This window comes from Stomoxys calcitrans, chromosome 1 (genome assembly GCF_963082655.1).
Source record: "Stomoxys calcitrans chromosome 1, idStoCalc2.1, whole genome shotgun sequence".
In the NCBI taxonomy this organism is placed as follows: domain Eukaryota; kingdom Metazoa; phylum Arthropoda; class Insecta; order Diptera; family Muscidae; genus Stomoxys; species Stomoxys calcitrans.
In genome coordinates, this window is record NC_081552.1 from 149,805,960 (window position 1) to 149,830,514 (window position 24,555).

General features: G+C 39.3%; 1 protein-coding gene and 1 long non-coding RNA gene across 3 annotated transcripts in view; one reads left to right on the plus strand and one right to left on the minus strand.

The window, feature by feature from the left end:
- The window catches only part of LOC106090082 (four and a half LIM domains protein 2), a 579,753-nt gene that overhangs the window by 540,516 nt on the left and 14,682 nt on the right, over positions 1 to 24,555 (minus strand). The window lies entirely within an intron of this gene.
- LOC131994369 (uncharacterized) lies at positions 6,971 to 10,330 on the plus strand. Of its 2 annotated transcripts, none has more exons than XR_009396670.1 (3): positions 6,971 to 7,061; positions 7,125 to 7,327; positions 10,252 to 10,330. It is a non-coding gene; the product is annotated as an uncharacterized LOC131994369 (long non-coding RNA). The 2 variants fall into 2 exon arrangements; XR_009396669.1 differs by lacking the exon at positions 10,252 to 10,330 and adding an exon at positions 7,389 to 7,439.

Below are 24,555 nucleotides of genomic sequence, written 5' to 3' on the forward strand. Positions count from 1 at the left end.
GGTATTAAGTGATTTAAAAGCATTTCGTTGATTCACTGTCTACGTGGAAATTGCTTGCTAGAGTTTCTGGAATGAGAAACGCCAAATTGCAGCGTTATCACCACATTAGCTTCGGTATAATTACCAGACGTACATATTTTAGGGATATTTTTCGGGAACTTACAAAGAGGAAATTTTTAACAGAACCGTCTATATTCTTGATCGTTGTAAAGGGTGATTTTTAGATATTATCTTTTAGGCAACACTGGTTTAAACAGCTCACGCACGTTTCGTGTTTTGTTCCACTGTCAAACATCTACAGTTTGGATGCTGGTGGTATCACTGGACTGTACTTCTGCAAAGATGATGCGAATCGTAACGTAACTGTCTATGGTGAGCGCTATCGTGAGATTATATCCAACCCTTTTTGCCCAATATGCAAGCGCTTGACTTGCATGACATGTGGTTCCAACGAACGGACGGTGCCACATACCTCACAGCACGCGTAACAATGGACTTATTGAGAGGCGAGTTCGGTGAACATTTTATTTCACGTTCGGCATCGGTCAATTGGTCACCTAGATCGTGCGATTTAACGCCTTCATAAAATTTTTTGTGGAGCTATGTTAAAGCTCATGTCTATACAGACAAACCCGCTTCAATTGAAGCATTGGAAGAAAACATTGATGCATTTGTTGGAAATGTTGGAAAGAGTATGCCAAAATTGGACTATTCAAACATTAAATAATATGGATCATAAATAATATGGATTCAAACAAAAATTTCATGCATTTTCTGAATTAGTTTTTTTTTTTTTTTTTGAAAAACTTACCTATAGCTTTTAAAAAATCACCCTTTATTATTTTTAGTTTTTTAACCGTAGACTGGAGCCGATGTGTTTTTAATTTCGCTCCTCAAAGAAAAATATTTGTATCTCGGAATAGGTACTACCTTTTACGCAAAAAATTAAAAGCCTTTCAGGATAAGGCTCAAAAGGGACTCCGAAGACCCAACAGCTGCGGTGGTGGCATCAGACCGTAGCATGTTGTCCGTCCCTCCTATAAGTGTGGGTGACTTGTTACCCGTTGTCGAGAGTAATGCTTCAAGCGCACAACCAGTCATTAGACTAACGGATGAGGAAGGGATAGATAACTCGAGGGATGCGCCGTTCGTGGTGTCAGCCTTTAAGTAAAGGTGGTGTTTCCGATTCAGACAGCAACAGTGTCAATGAAAACAGTCATCGCGTCCGAATCGAGAGATGAGGACAGCGCGATGACAACGGTAGTGAGCGAGGGCTTTGCTAAGATCACAAGAAGACCGAGAAAGCAATCCTGGGAACGACGAAGAAGACTATGTACCGGCAGCGTAATCAGGCGAATGTGCAGTATGCTGAAAGGGATGGAAATGACATACCAAATACTTGTACGGAAGCTGGAAAGAGAATCAGATTTCCCAAATAGAATAACACTGCTAAAGCGCTGAAAAAGAGCTGCCCGCATTCAAGTACTCTGAGAAGACCAAACCAGGCCTCCCGCAATGGAACCCCACACAGTATCCTGAGGATGGAAACAAAATCGGAGCAGGAAAGAGGGAATCGGGCAAAGCCCCTGAGTCTTCATGGGAGACTGTGACTTCCAAAAGCACGTCACAGTCATCACAGAAGGTGAAGATGGTCGTTGGAAAAGGTAAGGAGAGGACTTTTTACGCCAAAATGGCAAGGGAGCACAGGAGAGATGAGCTGACTTATGCAGTCATCAATATCGGCAGTGCATCCAGTAGTATTCCACCAGATCATCGGTCCCAGGTGGAGGATCTGGTTTACGAACATGATTGGAACTCTGTAGATAGATCATCCTTACGAATGAGGAGTTGCGAGTATAGAGAGGACAATTTTACGCTGCGTTTTGCGTCGGCGGAATGTATTGATATCGTCAAATAGAACGTTGGAAGTATCCACACTCCCTGGGACGCAAAGCTTGGCCTGGTGAGAAAGATGGACATCCCCCGTCCGAATTCTCGACGGAACGCATGTTGGAATTCTTGAGCAAGCGAAACCAAGGTGTGGTCGCAGAGAAGTGGAAGGTCTTCCACAGGGAGGAGAAGGAGGAAGGAACTCTCCTTGTGGTTGGCATTGATCAAGTCCCCGTAACAAGTTTGGCTAAGACTAAAGGCATGGCGTACTACCGGGCCATGGCCATCTTTTCAAGATTGGGAAGACAATGATAGGCAAATATCCTAATTTTGAGCCATCAGGCGGTGCAATGGCGCGAAACTCAATGACGCCTTACGAACAGAGCGCCGACAACGAGATTATCACCGACTCTCTCAAAATTGGGAAGACTAACATAAGCAAAGATCCTAATACTCAAACATCAGGCAGTGCAGCGGCGAGAGGTCCAACACCGCCTAACGCATAGGGAACCGACGACGGAACCATCAACGACTTTCTCGAGATTAGGAAGACTAGGATGGATAAAGATCCTAATGCTGAAACATCAGGCAGTGCAGTGACAGGAAAGTCAATGCAGCCTAATGAGCAGGGAGCGGACGATGAGGCTTCCAGCCAATCCCAAGAAGTCCATTTAATGAAGGACCAATGATTGAGGTTATCCTGATAAGCTTCCACCGGGGCGAGACAGCCACACACGCTCTGATGGAGAAAACCAGCAAGGGCAAAATACATATTGCCTAAATTCAGGAGCAATGGACGATCCGGTACAGAGCTTCTGGACTGTATATGGTTCAGTATTCTGTCAATTATTCTATGCTTATACTGGCACTCGGCGGAGGATTTGCGTTATTTGTTATAAAAATATAAATTGTGTATTTTCCCCAGAGTTGTCGACGTTGGTTGCAACAGTGATGAGACAGTGAAATATACCTGGCATCACTTTACCTGCCTTTCGATTATCCGACACCACTACCCACATCGGACTTGAAATGGCTGGTGAGAAAGGCAAAACAGACAGAAAATGAGGTGCGGACTCTCAACACAATTCGTGGGGTAGTACCAACATTAATAACCTGGGTCAAGCACAAGCAGAATTCTTCAATACTAACGACCTTATAACACTTAAGTTTGGCAACACCGCTACCTTGGTTAACAGGATTAGGGGGAAGGTATTAGACAATATGTTCGGAAAATCCATTCGATGAGGTTCAGGATTGGAGGGTCTACATTGGGTTAAGAATAGCATAGCCATCGCCGAATTCGATAAGCTTCGTAATAAGTAGAAAACCAATTGGATAAAATTCGGAAGATTACTCAGATGATGATTTGGGTAAGATAATTAAGATTATCCAAACATAGAAGACACTGACGACAATGTCAACAGGATTACGAATGCAATTGTGGGGTCTTTCGAATATAGTTGTCTTCTTCGAGAAAGGAAAACAGCCCTATAAAAACCCTTCATGACCGGGGATATTCCCAATATTGGAAACGGTAACCACAGAGCTCGTCGTAAAAAGCGGAAGATTATTGGCATGTGTATTACAAACGGCTCAAGGAATACAATAAGATTACCAGACCGACAAATCATGCCCGCTGGAAACTTTTCTGCGAACAGGTCGATAGCGCTAATTACGCTGCCAAGATTAAAGAGATTCTCTCAAAAACCCATGTCCAAACTGAAACGACATGAAAGTGAGAGCAGAGACAACGGGGTACATATTGAGGCTTTTGATGAAAACACATTTTCCACAGGATAGGACGGGACTGACGGAGACACCTGAAACTTAGAATAATCAAGTTGATCGACTTTCCCACCATTTAATCACAGACGAGACCGACTACCTTGCGCCCCATCTGACCATTTTTTCACAGCCTGCCTAAGACTTGCATATACTCCAAAAGCCTGGCAGGAAGCAAGGGTGGTATTTGTGCCCAAGCCCGGCAAGGCTTACAGATGTTGGGCACTATGTAGACGGCGCGTAGGCTCGAAATGGTATCTGAATCGAGGATATCCACTGGCTCAACGGGAGCGTGATTAGACGAATTCTTACTTACGCCTAAGTAGTTTGGTGGACTGCGATGGAGAAAAATTGCAACGTAAGAATAATACAACAGGTTCAGGAGACTTCTAGATATCCGACCCATTGACATACAGATTAAATGTGAGACAGCCACTGTGACTATGAGACCTAAGGCTGTGGGAGAGTGGATAGAGGATAGGAGCAGATCATACCATTGCGGTTTAATTGAGGCGACGTTAAGAAACTTGGAAGGAATTGAAGAGGTTTCCGATCGGAAACCTGAGACGACACTTGAGGTCGAGTGCGAGACACTGCTGCCAGAGGCACACTCTTGGATTGCCGGAACCTTAGCATTGCCATATGGAAGATCATGCTACACAGATGCATTAAAGCTAGAGGACAGTGGGCCTGGGGTAAACATTGAGAACCAAGAGAACCACTGCACATTGAGAACCAAGAGAACCACTGCACTATAAGAAAACGTTTCAACGTGCATGTGGTGGCATCACAGTCTGATGAGGCCTCTGGCAAAGGCCGAAATCGCGATCATTGCAGCCAGCCTTTAATACATTTAACATGCCACAAGCAATATTGGCAACATTTAAGAAAAATCCTGCTAAACCCAACCAAAACCTATCAAATGTTCTACAAATCAAAATATGCGGCAAATGTTTTTATACCTACCACCGAAGAGTTGCCCATTTTGTTATTCCATTTGCAAAACATCAAACATTTTCAACCCTACAAAATATGCACACTTGATCATCATAATATTCATGAACAATTTAGCCACGTCCGCCCCTCAGTCTCTACAGCCATTATTCCAAAGATGGCCGATATCTTGATAGATGGCCGATATCTTCATATTTTTGCTACAATTTCAATGAAAAGCCGTGCCGAATTTGGATAAAGTGATCTTCCGATTTAAGGTCTTGAGCGCATAAATGCGTATTTACTACCCATTTAAACAGTGAGTTGCATGGACCGCTAAACATCTGACTATGGACCAGATCTGAATATATTTGCATGTAGCAGTCATATAGCCCAATTTTCCAATTAAAGGCATTGACCACAAAAGACGCATTTATTTCCCAGAATTTATGAAATTAGGAAGATATCTCTTGACACTCGTACCAGTAACAGTCAATATTAGAACTTTTCCTCTGAAATTCGGAACATACATCGTTTTCGACATACATGGTTTTATTCTTCACTCTTAACAAATACACAAACGAAATGAAATGATATAGTTTTGAGTCATACCGGTGATTTTTTCAGTAATAACCTTCATATTTATATGTTGGAAAACCTACCACAATTTGGAGTCAGCCTACCAACCTACCCAAAAGAATGAAAACCTACCAATTTGGGTAGGAGCCTACCAAAAACGGTGATGAGACTTTTACAAGTGTTTGTTGTTGTTTTGTTTTGAAATAGAAGCAAGAAATAACAAGTAAAAGCGTGCTTAGTTCGGCCGGGTCGAACTTGGGAACCCACCACCATGGGTTCTGCTAAAAATGTATACAAAATAAATTATGCCCTTCAACATAATTTTATACTACTTACCAAACTTCTGTCAAACCAGCAAATATTAAAGCTTCTAGGAACCGAACACGGTTGATCGAGAGACCGGTTTACATGGGAAATATATCAGGTTATAGACTGTTTTGGATCGTACTTGGCACAGTTGTTGAAAGCCATAACAAAACACCGCATGCAAAATTTAGGCAAAATCGAACGAAAATTGCGGCTTGTAAGGACTCAAGAAGTGAAATCGGCAGATCGGTTTATATGGGAGCTGTATCAGGTTATAGACCGATTTGAACCGTGCTTAGCACATTTGTTGAGACTCATTACAGAACACCGCATGCAAAGTTTCAACTAAATCGGACACAAATTGCGGCTTGTAAGGGCTTAGGAAGTCAAATCGGGAGATCGGTTTATATGGGAGCTATATCAGCTTATGGACCGTACTTGGCACAGATGTTGAAAGTCTTAGCAGAACACCACGTGCAAAATTTCAGCCAAATCAGACAAATATTGCGGCTTCCAGGGCCTCAAGAAGTCAGTTCGGGAGATCGGTTAATATGGGATCTATATCTAAATCTGAAGCGATATCGCTAACTTGCAATCCCCATCCACCTACATCAATATTAAGTATCTGTGCAAAATTTCAAGCGGCTAGCTTTATGCGTTCGACCTCTATCGTGATTTCGACAGACGGAAAGACATAGCTAGATCGAATCAGAATGTCGAAACGATCCAGAATACATATATATACATTATGGGGTCGCAGATCAATATTTCGAGGTGTTACAAACGGAATGACTAGGTTAGTATACCCCCGTCCTATGGCAGTGGGTATAAAAACACGTTGGTCTCAGCTGGTCAATCCAACAAAAAAAAAAACTTAAATCCCCACATGCCCTACATCAACTGCGGCATCGATTTTGCACAAGTGAGCTCGTAGTCATATGCGTCCCGTTATGATACCGATAGCTTTCCTGACCTCCTTCTCACTTCCTTTCAGTAAAATTACCGTCTTCTCACGATCCGGATCTACCCAGGGGTTTCGTCGTCCTACTGTTCCCCAGTGTTGCACGTGTGTTCGTCACTCTAAAAGGCTTTGGGTTAACCAAGTTTATTGACGGCAGTCCTCCGGCCTTCACTGCTCTTTATTTTATTTGACAAGAAGTGTAAAGATAATACAACAAGCATAGCTTCCCAGTGGGAAAGTGGTGAATGTGTTACATTTGGAATACATAATATTATTTGTTATAGGATTGACATTTTATACGATATCTTAAAGAATAAGGGAGGTAATTTGATTTGACCAAAATTTGCACATTGATTAACGAGTAGTAAACCATATCAAATGAGGTTGAATGTGGTGTTTTTGAGAGTGACGATTCTTCTTCATTTTGGAATTCCATTATGTGTTGTTGCCATCTTGTCGCATCAAAAAGCATACATTATTCAGTTTGCCTTTCGTTATATGAAAAATTTTATTTTTCATATAAAACTTTTTTTATAATCTAAATCAGATCATTTTTGACATTTTTCATTTGCCAATAAAAGGCGTGTCTATGAACTGATTTTGGCAATTGGTTGGTTGTATAAGAGCACCCATATATATCCCAAATACATTCTAAATCGAACCATATTTGTAGATCCGGAAGTAAGAAGGAGGTCAGTATAGCTTTCGGTATCATAACGGGACGCATAGGACTACGAGCTCACTTTGGAGACGTTGGAGCATTTCCTATGTCATTGCACGGCTTTCGCGTTTATCAGATACAGGCACTTAGGTGGAGACACAATACCAGACATGAACCAGCTGAGGGGCATGGTATGGAAAACAATTAGGAATTTTGTAAGTAGTATTGAATTCATGAATGATTCTTCACTTCAAGGTTACTTTTGATTATTTATAGCGCACAACAAACCAAATACAAGCTTAGGTGTATGTCCCACAGACTCTTCATATACTATACAATAGATAATACAATAGATAATTAATACAAAAATACAATAGATAACCCATTGATCTCAATGAAAAAAGGCCACCACGAACAACAAATAGAAATCTGTCGTTTCTTTTGTTTCGTTCTTAAGAGTCATCTATGAGAGGAGAAAATGGAATTGGGGGAACATAAGAACTGTAGAAAAACAAAAAGAAGCTAACAAGAAAGTTAAAATGTACTTTGTAAAACTAATTGAAAGTTTAGGAGCAAAAAATGTCCACAATCGATTGAAAACCAGTAAGGAAAGACAAAAGTCGGGCATTGCCGACCATATAATTCCCTACACCTACCCTATAAGTACCAATTTGGAGCTCTGTCTAATTCTGATCCAATTTTGATGGACCTCGTGGGAGGTTTTCAGATGAGTTACAGTATACGCATCAAATTTCGAGCTAATATGTCCAAAGTTTAATAACTACGGCTCTATGGAAGTTAAAAATCTATTTGAACCGATTTTTATAAACCCCATAAAGTATATATATTCTTGATCGTCGCGAAATTTTATGTCGATGTCCGTCCGTCCGTATGTCTGTCTGTCGAAAGCACGCTAACTTCCGAAGGAGTAAAGCTAGCCGCTTGAAATTTTGCACAAATACTTCTTATTAGTGTAGGTCGGTTGGGATTGTAAATGGGCCATGTCGGTCCATGTTTTGATATAGCTGCCATATAAACCGATCTTGGGTCTTGACTTCTCGAACCTCTAGAGTACGAAATTCTTATCCAATTGGAATTTTGCACGACGTGTTTTGTTATTATATACCACAACTGTGCCAAGTATGGTTCAAATCGGTCCATAACCTGATATAGCTGCCATATAAACCGATCTTGGGTCTTGAATTCTTGAGCCTCTAGAGTGCGCAATTCTTATCCGACTGGAATGAAATTTCGCACGACGCGTTTTGTATTGATATCCAACAACTGTGCCAAGTATGGTTCAAATCGGTCCATAACCTGATATAGCTGTCATATAAACCGATCTTGGGTCTTGCTTTCTTGAGCCTCTAGAGGGCGCAATTCTTATTCGATTTGAAAGAATATTTGCACGAAGTATTTTGTTATGATATCCAACAACTGTGCCAAGTATGGTTCAAATCGGTTTATAACCTGATATAGCTGTCATATAAACAGATCTTGGGTCTTGACTTATTGAGTCAAGAGTCTAGAGGGCGATATATATTTGTACATCGTCAGCGTACATATGCACCTCACAATAAGACAATTGACCCGCCAAGTCGTTACTGTACAATGAAAATAGAAGAGGACCCAGAATTGATCCCTGAGCAGTTTTTGGGATTGGGCGACCCCTTGAATATTTGAACCCATGTTTTTATACCATAATTGTATTCTACTCTCCAATATATTTCATTTGATGTTCATACTGTCCCTATCGGTCTTCTTTTGATTTTGGGTGGCGTTTTTGGGGTAAACTTTCAAAATCAACAAATTATATCGCCTATACCTTCTTCCTGACCATATTGGTTGTCTACTCTCGAATACTTTTCATTCGACCACCATATTGTTATTATAATCCAATAAACCTATTTTGGGGTGTTTTGGGGTTGGAGCGGCCCCCCAATTACTTGGACTCAATTTCTAATATGAAATTCGTACTCTACTATTGAATACCTATCATTTAAGTTGTATATTGTCCCGATCAGTGCACTTTTATTTTTAGGTGGTAATTTTGGGGTAAGGGGGAGGGTCCGCCCCCCCCCCCCCTCGAAATATTCGACTAAGACCCTATAAAGTATATATATTCTTGTTCGTTGTGACATTTTAAGTCGATTTAGCCATGTCTGTCTGTCGAAAGCACGCTAACTTTCGAAGGAGTGAAGCCAGACGCTTGAAATTTTGCACAAGTACTTGTTATTAGTGTAGGTCGGTTGGGATTGTAAATGAGCTATATCGGTCCATGTTTTGGTATAGTTGCCATATAAACCGATCTGGGGTCTTGACTTCTTGAGCCACTAGAGAGCACAATTCTTATCCGATTTGGCTGAAATTTTGCATGAGGAGTTTTATTATGATTTCCAACAACTGTGCTGAGTATGGTTGAAATCGGTCTATAACCTGATATAGCTGCCATATAAACCGATTGCGGGTCTTGACTTCTTGAGCCACTAGAGAGATGCTCTCTTCCATTTTTTATAATTTTCTCTATCAGTAAAAATTATTTGACTTAAATTTTAACGTCTTTAAATCATAAACATAATATTGTGAAAACTTTAGTAGTTTTGCATGAAATGCGAAAAATGCATCGTACACCTGTGCACATGTTCAAAGAGCAGACATTTTCATTTTGTGCGCCACTGCTTTACCACAACTTTGTACACATACATCCTTTGAAATTCATTCTCTTATCAGGTGGCATGTCGATTATGTGTAGCATCTCTGAATCTAGATCATCTTCTCCCAAAGGAGGTGTCGCACTGCGGTTTGATTTCTCCCCATTGTTTTATTTTGCATTTCGTTTTGCTGAATAATTTGTTACCAGTCCTACTGGTCCTAAGCAACCGTCTGCCAATCCCATGGCAGCCGGTTGTACGCACCGGATTGACCCGATGGAATCCTTTATCGGTAAGGGCTGCCGCCTCGGTGTACAATACACTGATACAACAACAACTATTTGATATTTTTACTTGTCGTGTATGTTTGACTTTGCAATCTTTCGGAAAATCCTTTTATATATGTTGGGCTTTTATAAATTTATCCTTTAGTGTTTCCTTCTGATGTGGGTTGGATCTATTAATTAAATGATTTATGTTCTAATTAGGGAAGTCGGTTGCGGATTTGACGGTCAAAATGATCCCACAGATGTTGTATGGGCTTAACATCAGACGACTGAGGAGGTGTTCTCAGGTGTTTTGTATGATAAAAACTAATACTTCACAATGTGAGCCGCATGTTTATGATCGTTGTCCTGTTGAAATAAGAAAGTGTGCTCAAGTCCCAGTTTCATGGCTCTATTCTTTCAAATTATTTTTTAAAATATCTAAATACATATCTATATTCATGATTCCGTCAATAAAAACAAGTTTACCGACCCCAGATGCCGCCATGCAACCCCACAGTAATACCAAACCACCACCGTCTTTCACAGTACCTCTCCTATTCCTTGGCTGAAGCTCGGAATTAGGTGTTCTCCAAACGTTATTACGTCCATCCGATCCATGTAGATTTATTTTGGTTTCATCAGAAAAAATTGCCGTGTTCCTGAAGGATTGTGGATGGTTTACGCACTCTTTACTCGGTTGACGTTGCTTATGAAAGGTTTTTTCCTAATATTTCGGCCATTATATCTAGCTCTGCGCAACACACCGCGAAGTTTCTGGATTGCAAGATCCAGGCTAATTTTTAGTAGAACGTTCGTGCTTACATTTTTCTATTATTTTCTGAACAGTACCATTGATTCTTTTTTATACTATTTATTTATTTGCATAATTCGAAGCCAAATGACGCCGATTTGGACAAATTATATTAAACTACTCTTGTATTTGAAAAATAACAATTTTTAACTTTAAAAATCTTATATATAAAACTCAATTTGTGTTTGTTTGTCTGTTTGTTTGGGAGCGGACCCTCCCCCTTACCCTAATTTTCAGAAACGCCAGACCTCGGAGATGGGTGGTGCGATTTAAGCGAAATTTTGTGTGCTCTCTTATGGTAACCTAAGAACCAAAATTTGGTATCCAAATTTCGGATGGGGTACCTGGGGGGCCGCCCCACCCCCATAACCTACAAAATATATATATAGACCAATCACGACAATATGGGACTCAAATGAAAGGTATGTAAGATTAGGAAACGTATCTGATATCCAATTTTCGGACCAAGTGTTTGGTCCGACCCCCAAAACAAACCTAAATCGGACATATTTACCCACCATGGCAATATGGGACTCAAATGAAAGGTATTTACGAGTAGAATACCAATTTGATATCCAAATGTGGGACCAAGTTTCTGGGGGTCCCTTCCCCAAAACACCCCCTAACATGACTTATTTACTGACCATGGCAATATGGGACTCAAATGAAAGGTATTTAAGAGTAGAACACGAATCTGATATCAAAATCTCAATCTGATATCACAATGTGCGACCTCCCTAAAAACACCCCCAAACAGGACTTATTTACTGACCATCGCAATATAGGCTCAAATAGAAGGTACTTGAGTGTAGAATACTAATGTGATATCCAAATGTGGAACCAAATGTTTTGGGGGCCGCCCCAACCCTAAAAACACCCCATAAAAAGCACAAATTTACGAGCATAGCAATATGGGGCTCAAATGAAAGGTCTTTGGAAGTACCCCACGAATCTGATATCAATATTCAGGGGTTTAAATGAAAGGTATTTGAGGTAAGAAAACGAAGTTCAAAAAAATGATATTTGAGAGTAGAGCACGATGCTGATTTATTTTCAGGGCTAATATGTCCGATTTATGTGTGTTTTCCAAAACACACCTACCTGGGTACGCCTCATTCCATAAACTTCCATTTAACCAATGGCAATATGGGGTTAAAATAAATGGTATTTGAGAGTAGAGCACGATACGGACATTTTTTTCAGGGCCAAGTATCTGCGGACCATCTCACCCCGAAAACACCCATAAATCGGACAAACATATGGGACTCAAATGAAAGGTATTTGGGAGTAGATCACGAAATTCATACCCACGAAATTTATAACCCAACAACCGCCACCCTGGGAGCCTTCTTACTCCCAAAATCGCCATGAGAATATCGGGCTCAAATAAAGTCTCTTAAGAATGGAGTACATCTAACATCCAAACTCAAATGACCCTAAACCCTTTGATCGAATTCATAAATCAGTAAAGATCATATGTGATTCAGATTAAGGCATTTAAATTGTTCAATTGTTAGCCAAAAGATATACATACAAATACTATTTTTGTAGCATGGTATTTCACCAAAAGCTCTTTAACTGCCGTAAATAAATATTTTAAGGATAATTTGTACCATATAAAGTGAAAGAGGCGCAGCGGAGCGGGCCCGGTTTAGCTAGTTTCATATAAACATCATTATTCAAATCCGTGAGATTGGTTAGGTTAGCTTAAATAATCATGTATTCGCCATTTGATGGAGTGAACATTTTATTATGGAGACGAATTGTGAGCTGTTTTAAATAATATTATCATTTAAGAATGCAGTAGAATCCCATCCGGGTCATCAGGTCGTCAATTCCATACGCCCTCATCTTGTTTAATATCCCCTCCTGCCATACACTATCAAAAGTCTTCAAAATCAAGGCTCGCCGATATGGTAGGGCTACGAGCATTGAAACCGGTCGTAATCTTCCACATGAAGGTGATCAGTGCATGAGTTGTTGGCGTTTCCTTTCTAAATCCGCACTGGTAGTCCTTGAGGCGTCTGCCCCTTTGATGTGTGCATCGATCCGCTTATGATGAAGATCTCAAATAATTTCCCAATGCTCGGGAGGAGCGAAATCGGCCTTTAGCCCGCTGGGTGCGTTGGATCCTTTCCGGGTTTCAGCACAGGATAATATCCCAAAACAAGGCAGTGGTTAAACACTATAGCAAGGTGACATCAAGTCTTCCTGTCTGTCCTTCTCAACACGTAGTATGGCATACCATCGTTTCTGCTACTCTTCTTGTTATTCAATGCTCGCAGTACAGACCCAATATCATCAGGATTCAGGAGCACGATGCTATTGACCGTTCGTGATAAACCATCAGCAGTGTTCGCATGATCTATCCTCACCATCGGCTCATAGGTTTACGTGTCACTGCTAGTCGGAGCCTGGCTCTATATCAGTGCAAGATGTGAAGCGATTAATTCGGCCTTCTCCTTAATACTGGTGTTATCTCTACCTTGGGCGTTCCTAAGGTCACCTATGTCGTTACGCGCAGCTGTGCCGCAAAGGTTCTTGAAGTCCCTAAACATACCGGGCCCCGGTTTAATTTCATTGACCGTCTTGAGATAGTACCCTCTTTCAAAGTTCTAAATGTGTTCTTGGTTTCTGTCCACAGGTAGACCCCGTTCATTTAAGCACCCGAACAAGGTGTTGTTCAAATCCTGCCCTTCTTTATTCCGTGGTCGAAAACTGGAGGAGCACTGCCCTATGATCGGAGTCGTAGTCCAATGCCTCCAGCAATGCTCCACCCTGCATGTCAATACCAAGGGTTGTAATTATATATTCTATGTAGGATCTGGACACATTACCATCCCTAAATGGGCTCCAGTGGCTCTGAGAACAAAGTCAGGACAACTGCAAACCCTATCCCTAAGGACCGTGCCACTGGCATTCCCACGTGTGCCCCCACCCTTAAAAAGACCGCAGTACCACCCCTTCTATTTCCTCTGTCCTGCCTATACGAGTTGTATCCATTTCATTCAAATCTAGACCGTGCTCTGCAACCATGAGGAGGTCTGACCTATTCTCTTCAACAAACAATTTCAGGTATTGTCTCTTGTGACGGGACGGATCGAATTTACGTTAATACAAATAGCCCTCGCATATTCTTCTCGTCCACTACCATGTATTCTGCTAAAAATGTATACAAAATAAATGACGTTGAAGAGCATAATTTTATTCTACATACCAAACTTCTGTCAAACCAGCAAAAATTAAAGCTTCTAAGAACCGAACAAAGATGACCGAGAGACCGGTTTACATGGGAGCTTTATCAGGTTATAGACCAATTTGAACCGTACTAGGCACAGTTATTGAAAGTCATAACAGAACATTACATGCAAAATTTAAGCTAAATCAGACAAAAATTGCGGCTTCCGATGTGGAACGATGTGCACAGGACGTTGAGAAAGGGGCCAGATTCGTTCATTAAAGTGAATCAACACACAGATGTTATTAGATCAAGAACAAATATTTATAAACCAACAACAGTTATGTTCCACAGCCGTTCACATTCTAACAACCTCTAGTGCACATACATACACATATCGAAGGGATGATGTTCATAACGGTCAGTGCATGAATCAACAACGCGTGTTCACAAAATCATTCACACTTGTTGACAATATTTCCAACAACGCCCGTGTATGAAAATGACAACGTTAGCGCAAGATTTTGTAACATATTTTTCCTATCAGTGTACTTGACACAGTTGTTGGAAGTCATAACAGAACACTTCATACAAAATTTCAGCCAAATCGGACAAAAATAGCGGCTTCCAGGGGCTCAAGAAGAGATATCGGGAGATCAGTTTATATGGGAGCTATATAAGGTTATAGACCTATTTGGACCGTACTTGGTACAACCATACTTTTAGCCAAATCGGACAAAAACTGCGGCTTCCATGGGCTCAAGAAGTCAAATCGGGAGATTGGTTTATATGGGAGCTATACCTAAATCTGAACCGACATGGCCCATTTGCAATCCCCAATGACCTACATCGATATTAAGTATCTGTGCAAAATTTCAAGCGGCTAGCTTTGGAGAAGTTAAACCAAAAGACTGGTTTATATGAAAGCTATATCAGGTTATAACCAGGTTTAAACTAAATTGGGCAAATTTCTAAAGAGCCAAAGAAGAAGTCATTGTGCAAAATTTCAACCAAATCGGATAGATATTTTATTTTCTGTGCCCAAGAAGTCTAATAGGGAGATCGGTTTATGTGGTAGCTATATTATACCGATTTGGATCATTCTTCACTTTTTCTATATATGTGCAAAATTTCAGAGCTGTATGATAACTCTAAGTATTTTTGAAGAGGCAACACAGTGCGCCGCTGCTACCATTTTGTCGGTCTGAGAAAAAAAATTTTGGTTCCAACCGCAACGATCTTCTCTAGTTTTTCAAATGTTGATGCCAAATTTCGGGAGTTTCATCCAAGATTTCTTCTTTCCATTCTCTTGATTTTTTATGGCTATAAAAGTAAAATGAAAAAGCCTCATAAAGATTGCCACCACAAACAAATTTTTGAAGAAGTACTGTTTAGCTAAATAAATGAAGGATTTTTTAAGAAAGCATGATCCTTGCAATCCTGTAATTTGGCAGGTTGCAAAGACTACTACTCGCGTAACTGCTTGGCAGAACAAAATAGCAACCAAAGAAGTGATTGAAACGACAGCATATTAATACTGCGAAAAAAGGAGCGAACTGCACTGAAAAAATGGATATGATGTAGTAAAAAATTTACTCAAAATTGGTATTAAGATTTTCTCTTCTATTATGAAATTTTGCATAGCTACGGGAACATATCCTATTTTCAAAGAAATTGCAATTAGTCCATAACCTTAAAGTGGGTATAGAAATTTTTTAAAAATTTTCCTTTACAACCAGTCTAAATTCTCATTCAACAATACTCTGTGATATACCAAAAAAATCTTAAGCGTCAAGTCATGGCCAATTTTTTGTCCCATTTGGTTCAATTTTGATTGATTTCGGGTTCACATTTTTTGAGTGTGGTTGAGTTTGTTGGTATTACAGCAACAGCACAACTGGACTAAACATAATGGGCCTCTTCGAGTTGCCCTCTATGGGGCAGCGGTACCGAGAACAGCAGTTGATTAAACAGACACAGCTTAACATAAATCAAAACGAAAACTCATCACAATTTTAAATTTTCGCATCGAACTCACTTTTTAAATGTCTGAAAACAAAAATGGGAAAGTTAAAGCGGATTACGTTTAATGCTAAGTTTGAAACTTCATACATTTTTATACGCTCACACACCGTGATTTAGTCTAGATATATGCGTATCAACAAACAGAACTTTTTTTCGAGAATTCTCCTCCGGTCTAATATCCAATCAAGTGTGCCGGGTATTTGTTATTACTTCATTCGATATTTGCACAAAATGCAAAGCAACCGGCTAGCAACCGGAGCAACCGATCCAGCGGCAGCAGCGGGCTGATGAAGATGAAATAACTTTACATTGTTTATTTTCTTTGGCCGGCGGGTGTTTTTTCTTGTTCTCATTCTTATTGTTTCCTCTGTTGGTGTTTTTTTTTTTTTTTGTTTTCTTCGCAGTCGATATCATTTTGCTGTGATGATGATCTCATCCTTTGCCATTGATTGCATCACAATGGCTCCCAAAGAATTGTGAATTCCTCGAAATTGCAAACGTGATCGGTAGCATCCGCAGTGACAAAATCATAATCCTAAATTCGGATAATTCTAGGTGACATTCTTCGAATTTTGAAGAATGAACAACAAATGACGGAGGAGGCCACCTTTAGTGATTCTAAGAAACTTACGGGAGCACACAACCATAGCCCCCTTCACCAGTCCTCACTTAAACCTTGCTTTGACCTTTTAGTAAAATTAAAATTTGCCAAGTCATTTTATATTGAGTGCGTGTGTCTCTGCTCGCATTGTAGGGTGAGATGGATGCCTTAGTCACATTCCATTAGTAGGCCAAATAACACAAACACACAGCCAGCTAGACTGTTCAACCGGGCGAGTGAAGTGTCATTTCTTTGGATTTGTTTATCTGATGGACAAACATCGTTCCCAGAGCAGGCGGCAGTCGTCAACAGTGACGCGTGGGGCAAATTGATTGATCCATCATGATCGGACTTACATACAATACATTCGCTATGTGTGGTTGTTTGCACATTTCCTTTACGACCATATCATGTCCATAGGTTTTTAACCTTCTAGCCGGTCAATAAATTGAATAACCACAAAAGAGAGGCATATGCGGTTTCCAAATGTAGGTCATGGATGCCACATGCAGGCCATATGACACTGACTGGCTAACTGGCTGGCTGGCTGGATAGATGGATGGATGATGATTGGTTAGTTGATGTCATTAGGCTGCGATAACAATAACCTTTTTTTTAATCGAATCTATCGCGGTCCTAGCCATTAGGGCCACAAACTTAGCTCAGTGTGAATTGTGGATAAAATGGAGAAAATATTGATACAGAAACCATGTCCATTGCCTTGACACAGTGCCATCAAACACTTGGGAATGGTCAATTTAATAACCATTTATCTTGATTGAAGGAATGACGCTGTAAACACTAATTCTAGGTAGATGGGCACTCTGCCTATGATATCACTCTAAAGCGAAACAAGTGGGGAAGGTATGGGGAAGGAGAAAAAACGGGCAAAGCCTAGTACCAACAAGAGTCTATAAATTTCTCTAAAATATCAAGGTGAGCCTAAGCGAAAATTAACAAATTGCGGGAGATGCCAAGAATTTATAACAATCAATTTCTTACAGTGCCGCACAAAAGTATTGGCACAGGCACAATGTTGTAAAACCAAAAATCACAAAAACCCTTTAAAAGAAAACAAACAAGTTTTCGCGTGCTAAGTTCAGCCGGGCCGAATCTTATATACCCTCCACCATGGATCGCATTTGTCGAGTTCTATGCGCGGTATCTATTTTAGGCAAACAACGAATATTGAATAGGAACTGTTATGCTACTTATAGTCCGATTCGGACCATAAATGAATGCTGAATAAATGGGGGCATTTGCTATAAATTAATTCAAAATTTGCGAATTTTTGGCGTTAGTTTTATGTATTATTGTTCTGAAATGAGCATGTTTCGTATCAACACTCACAGAAAAAAGTTTGCTGGAAATAGCAAACACTGTCTGCTGAATATGAGTATTTATTATAGCAAAATTTCTAAAAAAATGGCAAAAGTAATCAAAACCAGTAACAGGCAAACATAACAAATAGCATATAATTTTTTGTAAGCAGATTTTTGTACTAAGAACAGTAGATTTTCTTTGCTGAATGAGGTGACCGAAATGTTTGCCTATAGAACAGCCCTATGTTTGCCGGAACAGCAGTAATGTCTACTTTCCCATTTTCCGCAGACAAAAACAAATATTTTTGTTGTTTTGAATAACAAATTCGGTTGAGTGAACTTTTTCTGGGTGTAAGAGGAATTTCAAGTGACTTCAAACTTTAAAAATATTCGGTTTAGAATCTCTAGAAAAACGGGCGGCACATATACATGGGAGCTATATCTAAATCTAAACCGATTTCCATGTAATTCACTAGTGATCAGATTTAACGATGTCCGTGTGTCAGTCCGTCCGTCTGTTGTAAACACTCTAGAGCCTTAAAAAATTGAGATATTAAGCTGAAATTAGGCACAAATACGTTTTTTTGATGCACGCTGGTTAAGTTCTTGAACGGACCAAATCGGACCATATTTGGATATAGCTGCTATATAGACCGATCTGACGATAAAGGGGCTAATGCCCATAAAAGCTTTATTTATTACCCGGTTTCGCTGAAATTTTAAACAATGGGTAGCTTTAGGTCACCCAACATCGGACCCAAATATGATTCAGATCGGACTATATTTAGATATAGCTGCCATATAGACCGATCTGTCGATAAAGGATCTAATGCCCACAAAAGCTTTATTTTTTATTCGATTTCGCTGAAATTTGAAACAGTGAGTAGTTTGAAAGTTTAAGCTTTATTTATTACCCAGTTTCGCTGAAATTTGAAACAATGAGTAGCTTTAGGCCATCCGCAATTTGACCCAAATATGGTTAAGATCAGACTGTAGTTGTTATATAGACCGATATGCGCAGACCTGCTCACGACTCACGAGATAATCGCAACTCACGGCTTAAAAAGTATTCTTCTATGATGCGAATACAAACTTTCTCTATGCATCTCAAATCATGGAGTATTTTAAAAAACGGGATATGAATGTGTAAAATTCATCACCCCTGCGTAATCACTTTCTTGCTCTTTTCATTCGTATGCATCCGTAGACAGAAATTGTTTCTATGTTTATCGTGACTTTTTTAACCGTTAGTCGTGATTTCCTCATGATCCGTGATAAGTGTCGTGGGCTTGATTTCACTCACTCACAAACAATTTTAATTCAATCACGCACGATCACGTGATTGGATTTGGATCTCACTTACGAATCACGTGACTCACGCCAAAGAGGTGTCGCTGCACTACGGTTAAAAAGGGGGTGCGGATGTTAATCTGTCCCATGCCAGTAATCGGCTTGTTGTATGCCCTAAATACTTAAAAGTAACGTCGAAAAAGAAAATCTAAGTTAGGAATTCCACGCTACCTACAAAATCCCTAATTGTTTTCCGTACCACGCCCCTAAGTTGGTTCATGTCTGGTATTGTATCCCCACCTAAGTGTCGGTGTCTGTTAGCCGCGAAAGCCGGGCAATGGCATAGGAATTGCTCCAACGCACAATGGGATGGGAAAAAAAGTGGAAATAAGTCTGCCATTTTGGAACGGATAGCGATATCTTGATAAAATTTTATATGGTTATAGCTGAGGTGTTATTCCCACAAAATGTTAGGTTAGGTTAGCTTGAAAAGAGGGTGCGGATATTAATCCGTCCCATGCCATGTTAAAGCGTATTTATTTGTCCCATTTCACTAAAATTTGAAACAGGAAGTTGTACTAGGGGCCACGATATTCAAACCGAATATGGCCCATATCGGATCATATTTCCACATAGATGCTATAAAGATCGATATGCCGGTTTAGGGTCTTAAGCCCGTAACAGGCCCATTTATTATCCGATTTCGATGAAATTAAAAGTAGTGAGTGGTTTTAAGCTTCCCGACATCCGACTTAAATATGGTTTAGATCGGACAATATTTAGATATAGCTGTCATATAGATCGATCTGCTGATTTTATATAGGGGTTTAAGCCCAAAAAAGCTGAAATTTGGAATAGTGAGTTGATTAAAGCCTCCCGATATTCGACTCAAATATGGTTCAGATCGGCAGCCAGATAGACCGATCTGCCGATTTAGGGTCCTAAACGCATAAAAATCGCAATTATTACCCAATTTCACTGCAATTTGAAACGGTTAGATTTTCTATGCCTCCCGACATCCAACTCAAATATGGTTCAGATCAGATTATACTTAGATAAAGCTGCCATATATACCGATCTGCCGATTAAGGGTCTTAAGCCCATAAATGCTGTATTAATTTCCCGATTCACAGTGACTTGTATTTAGCCCCCGTCATCCGACCAGCATATGATCCAGATCAGACTATATTTAGATATAGCTGTCATGAAGAGCGATCTTCTAATTTAGGGTCTTAATCCTTTAAAGAGTGGATTTTTTTTCGCGATTTCGCTGAAACTGTGACTTGTATAAGAGTTATCGGGACCTGGATCAAATATGACTCAGAACAGCCCCCATTTGCATATTACTATGGATATGGTAGTGGAGTTGTTATAAATGAGGGTGGTTATTTTATCCATGGTGGTGGATATCCAAAGATCGGCACGACCCAACTTTACACGTTTTTACTTTTTTGAATTATGTTAGTTTTTTATGACATTTTTATAACAAAAATGAATGTTATGTAATTTTATATTGATCTCTAAAAATGTTAACAAACAAACTTATTTCGTGGCTTTTGGCATGTGAGGACATTTTTTCATTCAAAAATTTTGTACAAAATACCGAATATTAATGGCATTCACAGTAGACCCAACTCCTGTTTTAAGTTTTAGAGCCTCTAGATATCACAATTACATAGTGTTTTGTTAGAACTTGCAACATCCACGATTTAAATCGATGCATAACTTGATATTGCTCCCATATAAACTGAACTGCCCATTTTATTCCTTTAGTCTTTAAAAGACGCAATTACTACCATTTGGTTACAATTTAAAAACTCATTCAAAGAACTTGTCTTGAAACTGGTCGAGCTTAAAGCTCTTACTTCATTTTAACAACATTCTCCAAATTAATACTTTATTTCTGTGATTTTATTGTTGACCCTTGGAATTTTCTAACTTTGTCTTCTTGGCTTGGCTCGAGGTCATCCAACAATTTACAAAAACAGGTGTTGGTGTTTTATTTGTAGTTTTTACCAATATTTCGACCACCGCCGGTAATCTTCATCAGGGTTTGAACCATAAATTTAACAAACAAGTAATTTTACAAAAAATTAAAAATATAAAAGCATTTATACATTTGGAAATAATTACATTTTGAAACAAAACAATAGACTTTTCCTTTACAGCGCACAAGTTCGACTAAAGCTCTCTCATTTTTGTCTGTATTTTTGTACCAAATTTCGTTAAATTTGTGCACAATTGTCTGCGTCTTTCTTAAAGTTCATGCGTTTGTTTGTGGGGGTGTCAATAATATGTAACATTTCTAAAGTAAATCGTCTGTTCTGATTGGATTCTTGTGCTAGTATGTCTACGTCTTTAAAATTTGGTGTATGCCCTCTTCAAGCGCAATGTGCTGCAAGTGCAGTTTTTTGTTCTTAATGTTTGTCTTTCATTCAGATCAGATTGGTCAGATTTGTGAGATGACAATCTTGTCATTAATTTCGTTTTAGTTGTTCCAACATATGTCATTGAACATAAATTTGCTTCATCCCCGTTACATTTAATCCTATAAACTGCATTTGATTTGTCCTCCTTTTCCATCCTTGCTTTAGTCCTTCTAAATAGACTATTTAGTGCGTTGTGGCTTTTTAAGGCAAGCTGGTATTTTCTCTGTTGTACATATTTGAACTGCTAAGTCTTTCCGAAAATTTTGACGATTTTCGATGTTGGTTCCCTTTCGTTGTTCTCCGTTCTATTCTTGACGAATTTTATAAGGTCCTTAATAGTGTTGTTTGGGAAATCGGAGTATTTGTTGAATTTTCCTTTCGTTTTCTTGATGATGTATATTGTCACTGATTATTAGTACTCTTTTATTCTTCTCGGATGATTTGAATGATTATTTATGAGTCTCCCAGATGCTGTATCTTTTTGATACCAATTTAATCTCAACTTATTTTGATGTCGGTGGACGACGGTGTCAAGATATGGCAATTTGTTGTCTGCTTCACATTTCATTGTGAACTGAACTTGTGGGTGGAAGGAATTTAGAACTTGTAGAGTATTTTCTACTTCCGTTCTTTCCAATACACAAAATATGTCGTCCACGTATTTGGTCAGAAATCTTGTTTTTTTTTCCAAATGTATAAATCTTTTGTAAAATTACTTGTTTGTTAAATTTATAGTTCAACCCCTGACGAAGATCGCCGACGCTGGTCAAAATATTGGTAAAAATTACAAATAAAACAATTAAATAAAACACCATCACTTGTTTTTGTAAATTGTTCGATGACCTCGAGCCAAACCAAGAAGACAAAGTTATTAATACAAATTATATTTCCGTATTTGGCACCCGTATACTAAGTAAACATTTTCTCCAAAACAAAATTATGACAAAGTATTCGAATTCGATAGCGCTCCCAACCCAAATAATTATCTTATCACACAAGCACATATTAATTTGGTTGACTTTTGGTGATTATTAAAAATTACATAAAATCTATTTTGGGACCACATTAGCCGAATTTTTTGGTAAAACCTAAAAAATTGTATTAAAAAATTCGAAAATTGCAACTTCAGTATGTACTATAGAATATTAAAAAGCTGCACAAGCCAAATTGAACAAAAGTGATTTGTGTGACACCAAACCATTGTCCACCGTTGCGCACAGGTTAGAATGTACGCATATGAAGCTGAACGCCTGGGTGAACATCAGTTGTTTTTAACCTCTTAATGCTGACGACATTTATGAGTTCCTATGCCATGCACAGAAGCCATGTTAAAACTTCTCCCCAAAGAAGTTTCCACTGCGGTACGCCGCTCGGACTCGGCTATAAAAAGGAGGTCCGATATCATTGAGTTTAAACTTGAATCCGACGGCACTCAATAATCTCTAATGGAATGTTAATGGGCGAATTTGCATTTATCATTGTTATGCTGTAGTAATTGCAAGACAGAAACAGTTCATTGGTGACATGTCGTTAATGAAGACAGACGTATTTATAACTTTCATTTAACATAAGCAATGCTGGTTTTTTTTCCGCATCTCATATACGATATAAAGTATTGGCCAAAATTTTCGAGACGAACTTTTTATGATCGAAGTATATTGCAATGGAAAAGTAAAGCCAGAAGATACCACAACACACTTAGGTGTGAAGGCTTCAAGAGCCGTATGTTGGTATGTTGTACTTATATAAAATTCATTGCGAAAACACCTCTATGATATAAGAAAGATATATTCATTTACAGGTAGTGGCAGTTGCCCAACAACAAAATATTGAGTGCACTATCTGTCAAAATCAGTGATTAGTGCAACTCTGATTTTATGTATGTTACTAGTTCGCATCATTTTTCGTTGTTTGTGTGTGGTATGGTTCTTAACTATAATACACACACACAACCAAAACTCGATGACGAATAGTGCACATCGCGAGAAAAAATTGTACTCAGCTGTTTATGGTACACTAGCTGGTAATTATGTCATGGATATATGTATCACACTACCACACTCAAAAGCTTATCTGCTAGCTGTTTTTTTCCTAATGCATGTGTTTGTGTGCCTAGTGGCAGATTTTTCGTCTACTCAACTACACTACTCCCATGGCATGCACATATTTCTTTGCATCTTTCGGAAGTTATGTCAATGGCTTCTGACATTAGACAACGGCAGCGGCTCCCGCTGTTGCCCCGAGTGTCCAGGTTCGAATTTCAACCGATCCGACAATGATCATTATTTTATAATTCTCATTTTATTTCTCTTTCGAGACGAAACTGAGTGCCTATAAGGCTCGACAAGGCGAATTATTGGTGCCTTTAAATAACTAATGGTCATCCGGACCGGAACGAGCTTCCTCACATATAGGAGCTTGACGAGGATCGCCACCTCCAGGTGAGAAGAGAATGTGTGAAAAGGTCCTTGTACTGAAATTTCAATTGGTGAAATTTGGCAAAACCAACAAACACAAAGTAATGGAAACCAATCACTTTGATGCTTTTTTGGCTATTACTAAATCGAATAGTGAACCTCTTAGAGAGTTATGGGGACCAACGCGCTGTCCAATATATAAAGCTGCATTATCATTAGATCCTATGAAGTGCATAAAACAATGCCTTCGATTCGACAACAGAAATCGCGAAAGCAGCGACTAATCAACAACAAAATGCGGCTATATTTGGCAAATGTTGCAGTCTAACTTGGCAGCAGCTTACATTCCGCATGATGCAGTGACCGTTGATGAGCAGTTATTCCCATACAGAGGCTGCAACCGCTTCACACAATACATTCCATCGAGACTGCCAAGTACGGTATAAAGGT